The sequence below is a fragment of the Oratosquilla oratoria genome, chromosome 2, assembly GCF_046742065.1.
Source record: "Oratosquilla oratoria isolate Oo_2021 chromosome 2, ASM4674206v1, whole genome shotgun sequence".
In the NCBI taxonomy this organism is placed as follows: domain Eukaryota; kingdom Metazoa; phylum Arthropoda; class Malacostraca; order Stomatopoda; family Squillidae; genus Oratosquilla; species Oratosquilla oratoria.
This window is the reverse complement of record NC_134778.1, coordinates 11,091,422-11,103,921: the sequence shown is the minus strand read 5'-3', so window position 1 is coordinate 11,103,921 and position 12,500 is coordinate 11,091,422.

Genomic DNA, 12,500 nt, shown 5'->3' with positions numbered 1-12,500 from the left:
CATGTTACATTAAAAATAGTTTTTGAAATAATATGAATTTAAGATTAGGTTTGTATAAGATAGATAACTTTATTATCAAAAAGATTGTAAATAATTCTTCTGGAATCGGGTAACATTGGACCTTTCCCAGTTCCTCTACCACTATGTACATATTACGACCATTGGTCATTTCCTGTATTCTTTGTACCCTGATGATGTCTTGAATAGACGAAAACGTTCGGTATTCAATTCTTTTATTTTCAAAGTGGTTTCTGCAAATTATATATATATATATATATATATATATATATATATATGTATATATATATATATGTATATACATATATATATATATATATATATATACATATATATATATATACATACAAATATACATATATACATATATATATATAAATATATATATATATATATGTATGTATATATATATATATATATATATGTGCTGGTAAAAGAATACGTTAGGGAAAGAGTAACGGCTAGAAATATAACAGTGATTACCCTTCCACCCAACAGTAAATGCGCATGCTGAGGTCAACCGGCAAAATCGCCGAGGTCAGCATTTTTCACTTTTGATGCAGTCCGTTTTCATTTATTGCCAGTTTTCAGGATCGCTACAATTGTTGAGACTCAAAGTGCCTCTATTGCAGAAGCTGACGTCGGACATAATTGCTACTGATTAATTACTCAATTGGGAGTGAAGGGATGATGCTACATACGTACATACATATACCAAAGATTTCCCCCCCTTTACAAGGGAGGTACCCAAAAAATAAAGGCATAAAAAACCATTTCCCAGCTCCCCTCCACCCTCTACCCTCCCTCTTATCTTGGCATCTCCTGGATGACGGGTCATCACTGCATCTTGTCCACTGCCCTGGGTCAGAAGCAGTGTCGCAAGACACAGCACATCCACAGCAAGGCCGCTTCATTAAATCGGCGACCCCCATTCTCCTTTTCCTTCTCATTTAAGCAGTTCACTCTGAGTACCTCCCTAACTTTTGTCCTTTTCCTCTTTCTCCATCTATCCTCCATTCTCAACTTACCTTCCACCAAAAAATGATCTGATATTCCCCCACTCTCTCCCCTTAGAACATGTACAGCCTTAACTCTTCCTATTATACTCCTATTTATCACTGCATAGTCCATCAACCCTCTATCTACTACCCTTCCATCCACCACCCTCTCCCATGTGTACTTATGCTTGATTTTCTTCTGAAACACTGTATTTGCTATCATCAACTCTCTTTTTAGACACATCAACATCAACTCCCCACTACGATTCTTTCCTGGAACTATAGATTTCCCAACCACTCCATCAATTGGTTAATTTCCTACCCTGACATTAAGGTCTCCCAATACTACTACATTGACACTCCTCCTAATCCCTCTATGCACTCATTTAAATCTATCCAAAAAGCTTCCCTTTCTTCTACACTCTTCTCACTACCAGGCCCATATGCACTAACAAAAACCCACATCTCCTTTCCCAGTTTCACCTTCATCAACATTAACCTTGAAGAAACCTCCTTCCACTCCACTACACGTTTACCTATCTCTTCACTTACTAGTATAGCCACCCCTTCTCTCCATCGCCCTCTCTTCACTCCTGAGAACCTCCCAACTACACCCCCAAACTCACACTCGCCCTTTCCTCTCAAATTAGCTTCACTCAAAGCCAACACATCCATCTTTCTTCTCACAAACATATTACCCATCTCTTCCATTTTACTCTTACCTGTACCACATATACGCACATTACAAGACCCAAACCTTAGGGTAATGGTTGGAAAACTCCTAGACCTTCTTATGCCTTTACTTTTTTTAGGAATGTCCCCTGTGGGGCTACAGAGAAAGGGATGCCTGGTCCCAATCCCCGTTCCATTTTTCTCGCCTCTTACGATCGAAGTGGGAATACTTGGTGGCAGTATTCTATCCCCCACCACAGGGTAGGCGAAACAAGGAAAAGAATATTCAGAGAAATGGTACAGGACAGCAACAAGGGGTTGGGGGACAGCATAACGGAGGGACAGTAGCGGTATAATAAAAGTTTCATCTTTTCTCTGTGAGCAGAGTCCTCCTCTATCACAGCCAAAATGATGTGTGACTCTGGTCTGTAGGGGCACCCCATATAGACCCTAAAGTATCAACTGCATGCTACTTTGCCATAGCAACATGCAACCAATACCCCAGCTGGGGATGATGCTACCGTGAGAAAAGAAAGAGGTTTGGTGAGTTCGTCTACCTTATTATTAAAGTATAACTGAACTGATTTTACATGCGACATTGTTGGCGTCCGTAGCTGGAGAGGGTGGTGGCACGGGCTAGGGCTTTTTTGGTATTGACGAAGGCAGATTGCATGGCAGGGGTCCACTGGAGGTCCTTCGGTTTTCCGTGAAGGGCGTTATAGAGTGGGTCCATCGTTTGCGCGATGTTAGGGAAGAAACAGTGGTAGAAGTTGGAGAACTTATTGACTGCGACGAATTTATCCTGCAAGGGACGAACGCCGTCAGGAGAGATGAGGTGTCCTGGAGATGCTCGAGGATGGTCCGCAGGTGTTGGAGATGTTGGTTAGGCGACTTGGAGAATACCAGGAAATCGTCGACGTAGCAGACGCAGAAGTCGAGGTCGCCGAAGATGCCGTCCATTATTAAGGTATAGCTGAACTGATTGTACATGCAGCCAGGGACCGATATATATACGGCGTGGGTAGTCAAACGTGGTGCGTAATTACATGATTGCACTGGATTAGGTTAGGTCGGGTCAAGCAGGGTCACACCGTCATAGGCAGGTGTGTGTGGCTGGCGCGTCAGGTTTAGCTGCGTGGGCGACATAACGCGTGTTCCATGCCACCTGGTTATCGTGAATTGTACAGGAGCATACGCCTTCGTTGAATTATCCACCCTACATTTACGGATGAAATTAAGGCCTGCAGTCCCCTCTAGGCGACATTGAGGTCTTCAGCCTTTGTTGACGATGCTGAGGTCCGGAGCCTTTGTTGGTGATGCTGAGGCCCCTTGCCTTTGTTGCTGATGCTGAGGATCGATCTGGTATCCTCGTCAATTCATCTCAACTCCATTCAACTTTTTCCCATTGGACCTCCTCCTGGTAAGCGCTTTACATTAATCCATCCAGGCCCGGTAAACACATTAGATGCTTTATTCTGGCTAGCGTTTTTATCCTTTTTTTTGGTCATATGATATGCCATGAGGAAAATAGGATAGAGAATATTGTAGCTATAGATAGTGGTATATGTAATGTAGATGCACATTAAGAATTAGATTGGGATCGACTCTGACGATACAAATCATTATAGATATTCAAATATACAGTATAAGCTAGCTGGCTGAGCTAATTAAGGCGTCGTTACTTGCGGCAAAGGTTGAGGGGATGGCGGCTCGAACCATGCCACCGGTGAAGTTGAACTAAGGGCATATTTCATTAAATTCCACGATACAAATTCCTCTGTGAGGGGTACCGTCCTAGCCTACCGATAGGGGGGAGTTTGTGACGTTAAGCCATATCATCAAATATATAAGCAAGCAAACACATCAATAATTTAATTAATAAATAAATAAGAATATAATAAATCAATAGAAATAGAAAATATATAGAACATCTTTTTGTCCGTCTTGCTTTTTTTATTTTGATTTTTTTTTTACAACTCTTCATTTTATTCTAAACACGCTTACTTTATTTCCATATATTACGATTGTTTTAGTGAGATACATTTGTTTGTACTTTATCCAAAAACCAGATTTTTTAATCGATCAAATCGCATCCCATCATACGAGAAACAACATTTCACTGTCAGTGAATACGTTTCCCCGAAAAAAAAAAAAAATCATACCAATATTGGCACAGGCACATTTGAATTTCTTTCCTTGTTAATCTTCTGAGCAAATGTCATCCCACGGAACCAAGGAATAATATCCATAAACAGGCATCATCATTTTATCTTTTCGAACTTAATAAATGCAACTCTGAATCTAGACATCATTTCTTTCTTTTTCTAAAAAAATTCTTTCCTCCAATGTCCACTTTCAATGTCCAAACACACACACACACACACACACACACACACACACACACACACACACACACACACACACACACACACACACACACACACACACAAGTACACACATACACACACACACATACACACGCACACACACACACAAGTACACACATACACACACACACAAACACACGCACACACATACATATACCAAAAGTTTTTCCACCTACACGGGGGGTAGCTAAAAAGAAAACAGTTTGACATACATATATACATACTGTATGTATGTGTATGTGCGTCCAAGGTCACATCATCCATAGATCGATCACATAAGACCTCTGAGTTCTCTTCAGGGAGGATGATAGCTGTCGATCAAATGCCCAACACGTGATTCAACACCATGGTTTTGTTTAAACACTCACACACACACACACACACACACACACACACACACACACACACACACACACACACACACACACACACACACACACACACACACACACACACACACACACACACACACACACACACACACACACACACACACACAAGTACACACATACACACATACACACGCACATACACCTCAAGGATCTCCCCTGACTCCTTTTCCTTCTCCTACGTCGCATCTTTCTCCTGAATCGAAGGATTTAATCCTCCAATAACAGCGTTCCATCACTTCCACACTCCAATTCTTCCCTCATCCGGCCTGGCTTCTCCACCTCCCTCCTCCCACATCCACCCATCCACTCTCCGCGGCCTCAATCACCGTTCCCACCACCACTTCCACAAACAACACTGTCACTACGACCACAACCACAGGATCACCAATACCACCACCACCACAAAGAACACCATCTCCCTCATCACCACCACCACCACAAAGAACACCACCTTCATCGTCACCAACACCACCACCACAAACAACACCATCATCACCACCACCACCATAAAGAACACCACCTTCATCATCACCATCACCACCACCACAAAGAACACCACCTTCATCATCACCAACATCACCACCACAAGTAACACCATCTCCCTCATCACCATCACCACCACCACCACAAAGAACACCACCTCCATCATCATCACCACCACCACAAACAACACAACACCGCCACCGCGATCACCATCAGGACCAAAGTTTAGGTCCGCGAGACCCGGTACAGTTCGTTGCGGCCTTCGGACGAGGTCGTTAAGGGGGGACAATAACGTTATAGAAGGCTTTAATGACATCATTCCCTTCCAGCAGAAAATAAGGCCATATTTCCCAGAATGATGTTCTAGGAGAATGACGTCACATCTCCGTCACACCTGTGACGTCATACGTTACTATGACGTAATATAAAGTCACATATCCCATTAAACCTGCGTGATATCTGTTATATCACGTGTCTCATACTTGTAGCGTAACACCTACGTCATACCTATGACGTAAAATCTATATCACGTTTGTGTCATATCTTTGCCTTGTGTGTGACGTCAGTTTTGCGTCACTCTTGTGTCAACAGACATGCGTTACATTTTTGTCGTCCCTTCTCCGTTACACTTGTGAAGTCCTACATGCGTCACACTTGAGCCAAAACATGTGACGTTACCCCTGTGGCGTCACATATGCCCCACACATGTCCCGTTACGCCTGCATCACATACATGCTGTCACATGATCATCACACATGCTGTCACATCAGCACCACATCTGCGACACACTCGTGACGTCACAGATATGACGTAATTTTCCTCGTGGAGGATAATGGCGTCCTATAAACGTCCTACAATGTCATTACCCTTTCGTCACTGAGGTTGAACGAGGAGGTTCGGAGTCTGCCCATCCCATCCGACGAAGGAACCTCGTCTGATACGGCCACCAGGGGCTCGGTCAGAAGCTTCCGACCTCTTCAGTCCTTCGTCGTCTCTCCCCTGAGATTCCCAGGGTCCTGTTCGTGGGTCTCTTAGGCCGATCTGGTTTTCGTTCTTTCCTTCTTCAGCTGACCCCGATCTTCTCCGTTTCCTCCCTTTCCCCTTCGCTCGAGCTCAGAGTTTTTTTTTACCCGGTTCCGAGATCAAGGGACGTGTCTGTCTAATTGCGTTGATCTGATTGTATTCGTCTAAGGTTAACGTACAGGGATGATACGCTCGTGGGGTCCCGGTTCTGTGTCTATCTCGGTGTTCATTCTCATGTTCCCTCATGTAAATTGAGTTATGACATTCAATAGTTGCAATGACATATTACCAACAAAAATGTTGCTTTTATTAACACAGCTGTTTTACTGATAGTAAATACTCAGTAAAAAAGAATGTCATACATGTATTTTTGAATAACAGCTGTTTTATTGATGAATATCAAATACTGAAGAAAATAAAGAATTTATATGTGTATTATACCAAGTTCATAGGAGGGTTCTTTCGGTAATTAGAACACATATTTAAGAGACAATTTTTTCTTCCTTTCGTCTCACGTATGACGAAAGAGAGTATGGTATTCAGTAACACGATCTTCTTTCACTCTCCTTACTCTCTTGATTTCCTCTCTTCCCCCATTCATTCACTCTTTTATTTCTTTTTGTTTTCCATATTTCCTTCCTTCCCCTTTTCTTCTATCCTCCTTCCTCTCCCTTCTTTCCTTCCTTCCTTTCTTCTTTTCTTTCTTTCTTACTGCCTTCATTCCTTCCTCCACTCATTACTCCCTTCATATCCTATATGTTTCCCTCCTTCTTCCTTTTCTTTCATACTCCTTACAATTCCTTTTTTTTTCTCCTTCCTTCCTTACTTTCTTTCTTTCCTTTTTTTTTCTTCCTGCCATCCTTCCTTCCTTCTTGGTTTTCATCTTTACTGATAGCTTTGTATTGTGATCCCGTTTTCTCCTGTTGATAATATCTTTTCCCCCTCGCTTCTCCTCTCCCCTCGTCGTTCCCGCCCCCCTTTAAACCCTTCATGCTCCTCCCAGTCCCTTTACTTCCTCTATGTCCTTCACGGCTCACCAGAATAAAGCCTGCCTTCTTCTACGGAGTCGCTCCATCTCCTATAGAGGCTTTCCTCCTTCATTAATACATTAGTTTTTGGACTTCTTCTGTGAACTCCGTAGGCCATCCTTCGTCTTCGTCTTCTTTGTCCCTGTTCCTGACCTTCTTCGGAGGACCATGAGGACCTTCAAAAGACCCTAAGGACCTTCTTCTTTCGCTCCTTTTTTTCAGACGCTCTCAAGTTTCTTCAAGCCAAAGTCCCTGACTCTATTAGGTTCTTGGTGTCTTCACGTAAACCCTGAAGGCCGTTCTTCTTTTCTTTCGCCTCCTCTGTCTATGGCCTTCTTCAGAAGACCCTAAGGACCTTCCTCTCTCGTCACCTTTTCAGACGGCCTTCAGGTTCCTCAGGCCAAGGTTCTCTCGTCTCCATCAGGTTCTTGAAGATCCTAAGGACCTTCTTCCTCCGTCACCTTTTCAGACGGCCTTCAGGTTCCTAAGGCCAAGGTTCTCTCGTCTCCATCAGGTTCTTGAAGACCCTAAGGACCTTCCTCCTTCGCCACCTTTTCAGACGGTCTTCGGGTTCCTCAGGCCCTCTCGCCTCCATCAGGTTCTTGGCTCCAACTCCTTGAGCTTCGTCAGTGAGTCTCGTCTCTTCCGAAGGCTCCCCCAGGCGGAGACAATTACCGCTTGGTCTCCCACAATCCCCTCACTCACTCATCTCCCCCCCTCCCCCCGCCCCGGCCCCCACTTGCCTCCACCTCTCCTTTCCTCCTGACCTCACAGACCCTCGACAGTCAAAGCAGCACCGTATCAGTCTACCTCCTTTAACTTCACCACGGTTAAAGGAACTACTTTCTCCTGGATTGCCGTCAGGTGATTTTAATCATCTCAGTGCGGGATACCATCCGAAAATGGGTCCCTATTCCCCTTTCAGTCAAGGGCTTTAGTGGCATCCCTACAGACCAGAGTCACACAGCATTATTTTACCCTTTCGTTCTGCTACCCTCCTTGAAATCTCCCCTATACGACCTCCACTTCTTCGGTGCAATATCGTCCAGAAGGATAGAAGCGATAGTTACCGGGGATGGAATACTAAATACCTTACAATCCGAAGTCTATCTTTCATATGAATAAAATCATATGGAGACACGTGGGGGTACGGCATAAGAAGTTCGACATCTTTCCGAAGTGGTCAAAACCTCTATTCTTCCCTAGCTTGTAAAATTTTGGATCTCGCTCCCATATAGACTTTGCCAGACTCTTCCAAACTCTTTTTTCCCTTCCTCCCCCTCCCCCTTTCCAGAGTTTGATCACTTCGTTTCTTCTCTCTCTCTCTCTCTTTTTCTTTCCTTCTCTTAATTTCAATTTACTTGTTTTTTACTATAACTTTGATCAACTTCTGATTTTATATTTTCCATTCTTTTACTTTTCCAATTTATTTTTATTTTCGTATAATTTATTTCTATTTCTTTCTCTATAACCTATTTTCTCTCACTTCTCCCATAAAATATTTCTTTTCTCGTTTCCATATATTATTTCAATTCCCTTTTCCATATTGTTTCCTTTTTCCTTCCTGAAAATTATTCTAATATTTTTTCTTTTAAATAGATTTCTACCTTCCTTGTTTCTGATTTTTTCTATTACCTATTTAGTGACATCCATACGGACCAGAGTCACTTAGCATTTTTTAATGACTGGAGATGTCTCCATTTAAAGAATAATGTTGGTCAATTTTAACTTTACTACCACTCCGTTCGTATGCCCTTCCCAATTCTCTCCTGTGTGAGTCCACTTCTTCTATACGATATTTTCCTCAAGGATAGAAGTGTCGGTTAATGTTACCTTCCCCACCCCAGAACTCCTTTCATTTCTCTTTCACATAACTTTGTTCTTATTCTTTTTCTATTAGTGACTTCTATTTCTCATATTGTTTCCTCTCCTTTGCCTTCTCCGCAACTTTCTCATACAATCTTTTCCTCATCTTTTTCACTCTCATTTCCTTTTTCCATTTTTTTTTAAGTCCTCTGACATTTTCCCGCGTTTTCTAAGCACAATGGTACAGGCTGAATGGCTAATCAAGGTTAGGGTGTTAGAAAAAATACATCTAAGGAGAAGTATGTTAATCTTAGCCTGGCTTACATTCAGAGATCAGAGACTTCTCACTGACAACAAGAACACAAACTTTTATTGATTGTCGTCAATCGGTTTTATCAAATCAATAGTTAAGGAGACACAGACTGATGAAGGAAAGTACGATTACGATGTTCCTTCAGCTTTTAAACCTCAAGTTACTTCGATATTACCAAAAAGGTTGAAGCAACATTCCTCTGTCATTCTGGAGGTTAAGAAACATCACCCTGAAACACGCATACTAGTGATTGATATCTATTACCATTCCGAATAAGAGCTCAGAGCTCATATATGGCCCGATCTACGAGCAGTGCTGTGACTTTGCACACACACACACACACACACACACACACACACACACACACACACACACACACACACACACACACACACACACACACACACACACACACACACACAGCCGAATAGAATCGTCTCGTTGTAAGTTCTTCAATCCTTTACTTTGGCTCCCAAGTTTTGTATGAGTTTACCCTCCCCCTCCCCCCTCCTCCCGGCCTTCCCCCCGCGTCCCCCCAACCCCCCAACCCCCCCGGCTCTCCATTCCTCTTAACTCTGTCCGCTGACCTCCATCTAGATTACCTCCTAACTCTGAGTACGTTCTAACCCCCTTCTTCTTCCTCCTTTTCGTTCTCCTTCTCTTCGTCCACCTTTTCGTTACGCTCTTCCTCCTCCTCCTTCTCTTACCCGTCTTCCTCGTCGCTTACCACTTCCTCCTCGCCCTCCTTCTCTACCTCTCCTCCTCCTCGTCCTCATTATTGCCAACACTTACACAACTATCCTTTCATTCGTCCTTCTGTCCCTGGTCCTACTCTTCTCCATACTCTTTCATCCCCCCCCCTCCTCCTCTTCCTCCTCCTCCTTCTCCTCCTCTTCTTCCTCCTCCTCCTCTACCTCTTCCCCCCAATATCCTCCAATTTCCCCAGCTCCTTCTTCCCTTCCTCTCCAACTCCTGTTCTTCCTATTCTTCTTACTTTTCCTATTCCTCTTTCTCCTCCTACATTTCCTCTTCATCTACATCCACCCTCACCTGCTCCACCTCCTCCACATCTACTTCCACCTAACCTTTTCTTTCTACAATTCCTCCTTCTCTCTTTCTCTCTTCTATGTCCTCCTACTCTCTCTCCCCAATTCTTTCTCAACTTCTGTTTTTCCTCTTTTCCTTCCTCTCCATCTTCCTCCACCTACTCCTCTCTTCCTTTCCACCTCCTTTTCAGCCTGCTCTTTTTTCTTCTCTTCCTTTTCCTTTTTTTCCTCCTCCTCTTCCTTTTTGTTTTCTTCATCGTCCTTTTTGTCCTTCTCCTCCTCCTCTTCCTTTTTCCTCCTCTTCATCCTCCTCTTCCTTTTTCCTCCTCCTCCTCCTTACACTGCCAAGCCCGATGTTCTCCATGCAGATTCCTCAAAATGCCCATTTGGTTCCACGAACTCTCTCTCTCTCTCTCTCTCTCTCTCTCTCTCTCTCTCTCTCTCTCTCTCTCTCTCCCGATAGCCACTCATTTCCTCATTTCTTCGCATTCCTCTCTTGCTCTCTACTCCTCTTTTACTCGATGAAATTTGTTCCAGTCCTCATCTTTTTATTCCCACTTTTAAAAGATTCTTCTCTTTTTTTCTTCTAATTTTTCCATTATTATTTTTAGCAATTCTTCGTTTCTTCCTTTCTTTTCTCTTTTATCTTTATTTTCTTTTCTTTTTTCTTTCATGCTTGATTTTCAAATCTGGTTTTTCTTTCATCCATTTTATTCCTCTTTCTTATTTGTGGTTTTCTTTCTTTTCAGTTTTTTCATTATCTTTAGTAATTCTTCTTTTCTTTCTCTTTTTATCTTTCTTTTATGTTCTTCTTTCTTTCGCCTCGTTTTTCTAATCTATTTTTATTTTGGTTTATTTTTCTCTTCTTTTTTCATTTATCTTAGTATTTCTTTTTTTATTTCTTTTTTTCTATCTTCCTTTATTTTCTTTCGCCTATTTTTGACCTGTTACCTTTTCTCTATCTTTCTTTTTAATTCTCTCTCTGGTTCATTACTTCAACAAAGACATTCTGGCGGTAGGCTGAACAAAATCAATAAAGAGTTTCAACGAATCTGTTTCCTAATGCTTTTCTACCCAGCAAGAGGTGGAGGGGAGTGGAGTGAGATAGGGATGGAATGGGTGGGAGTGGTTTTTATGCCTTTGTTTTTTTGGCTACCTCACATATAAGGGGGAAAAAAAGCCTTTGGTATATGTATGTATCTACCATGGTCGATGCTATACGATCTTATTCAGCTTAACCCATTCAACTCCGATGACAAGATGTCTTGTCATTTGGTCAAATAAAAAAAAAATCATAAAACACCAAAATGTTTGATCAAACACCAGAAAAATATGACGTCAATCCTCGCTTCGCTCGCAGCGAAGCGAGGACTGACGTCATATTTTTCTGGTGTTTGATCAAACATTTTGGTGTTTTATGATTTTTTGTTTTATTTGACCAAATGACAAGACATCTTGTCATCGGAGTTGAATGGGTTAAAAGACGATTTTAAATGGTCATTGGCGACAAAATGGTCAGACTAGACACAATATGAAGATGGAATTTTCTCTTGATGAAGTCTTTTCAAGTACATCGTCTGTGCTTGAAGTAGGTTCAGTAAGAGAAATTTGTGCATAAAGATTTCATCCTCATAGAGCACCGTTTCTCAACCTTAAGGTTCCCCGAAACCCTAAGGTTCCGCAAAAGGTCCCTAAGGGTTCCGCGAGAACAAGTGAGATAAGCTAATGCACTATTGATTTTTTATTTAATTTCATATACGTAATAAAATCAAACACGCACGACATATTCTTGGTTATTGTAATAATGTAATATAGACATCATCCTATCTAACCTATTCTTACGATGAAAATACAATGAGAAAGTTTTTTTTTTTTTTTTTTTGCGCAGGGGTTCCTTGAGACATGCAAATTATTCTAAAGGTTACGCAAGGGTAAAAAGGTTCAGAAACGCTGTCATAGTCTCAATCTCTGACCAGCTTAAAAGACCACCAAGATAATAATCACTCTGTCTTTAGGTAGCGAAACGTCTCTCATCTATCTAAGGGCTGCAGGGTGTCTACCTGAGTTGAAAGAATTACAATTTGGTACGTTTTAAGAAACTACCCATACTGGAAATCATAAGGGTCTGTGTATATTTATATTTGGCACCTTCGATGAGGCTGGGGAGTTTACATATTATTCTAGCTACCGTCAGCCGATTTTGTTCAGTTTAGGAAAGGAGGGAGGGTGGGTGAAATCGCCTACACACACACACACACACACACACACACACACACACACACACACACACACACACACACACACACACACACACACACACACATAAACTTACAC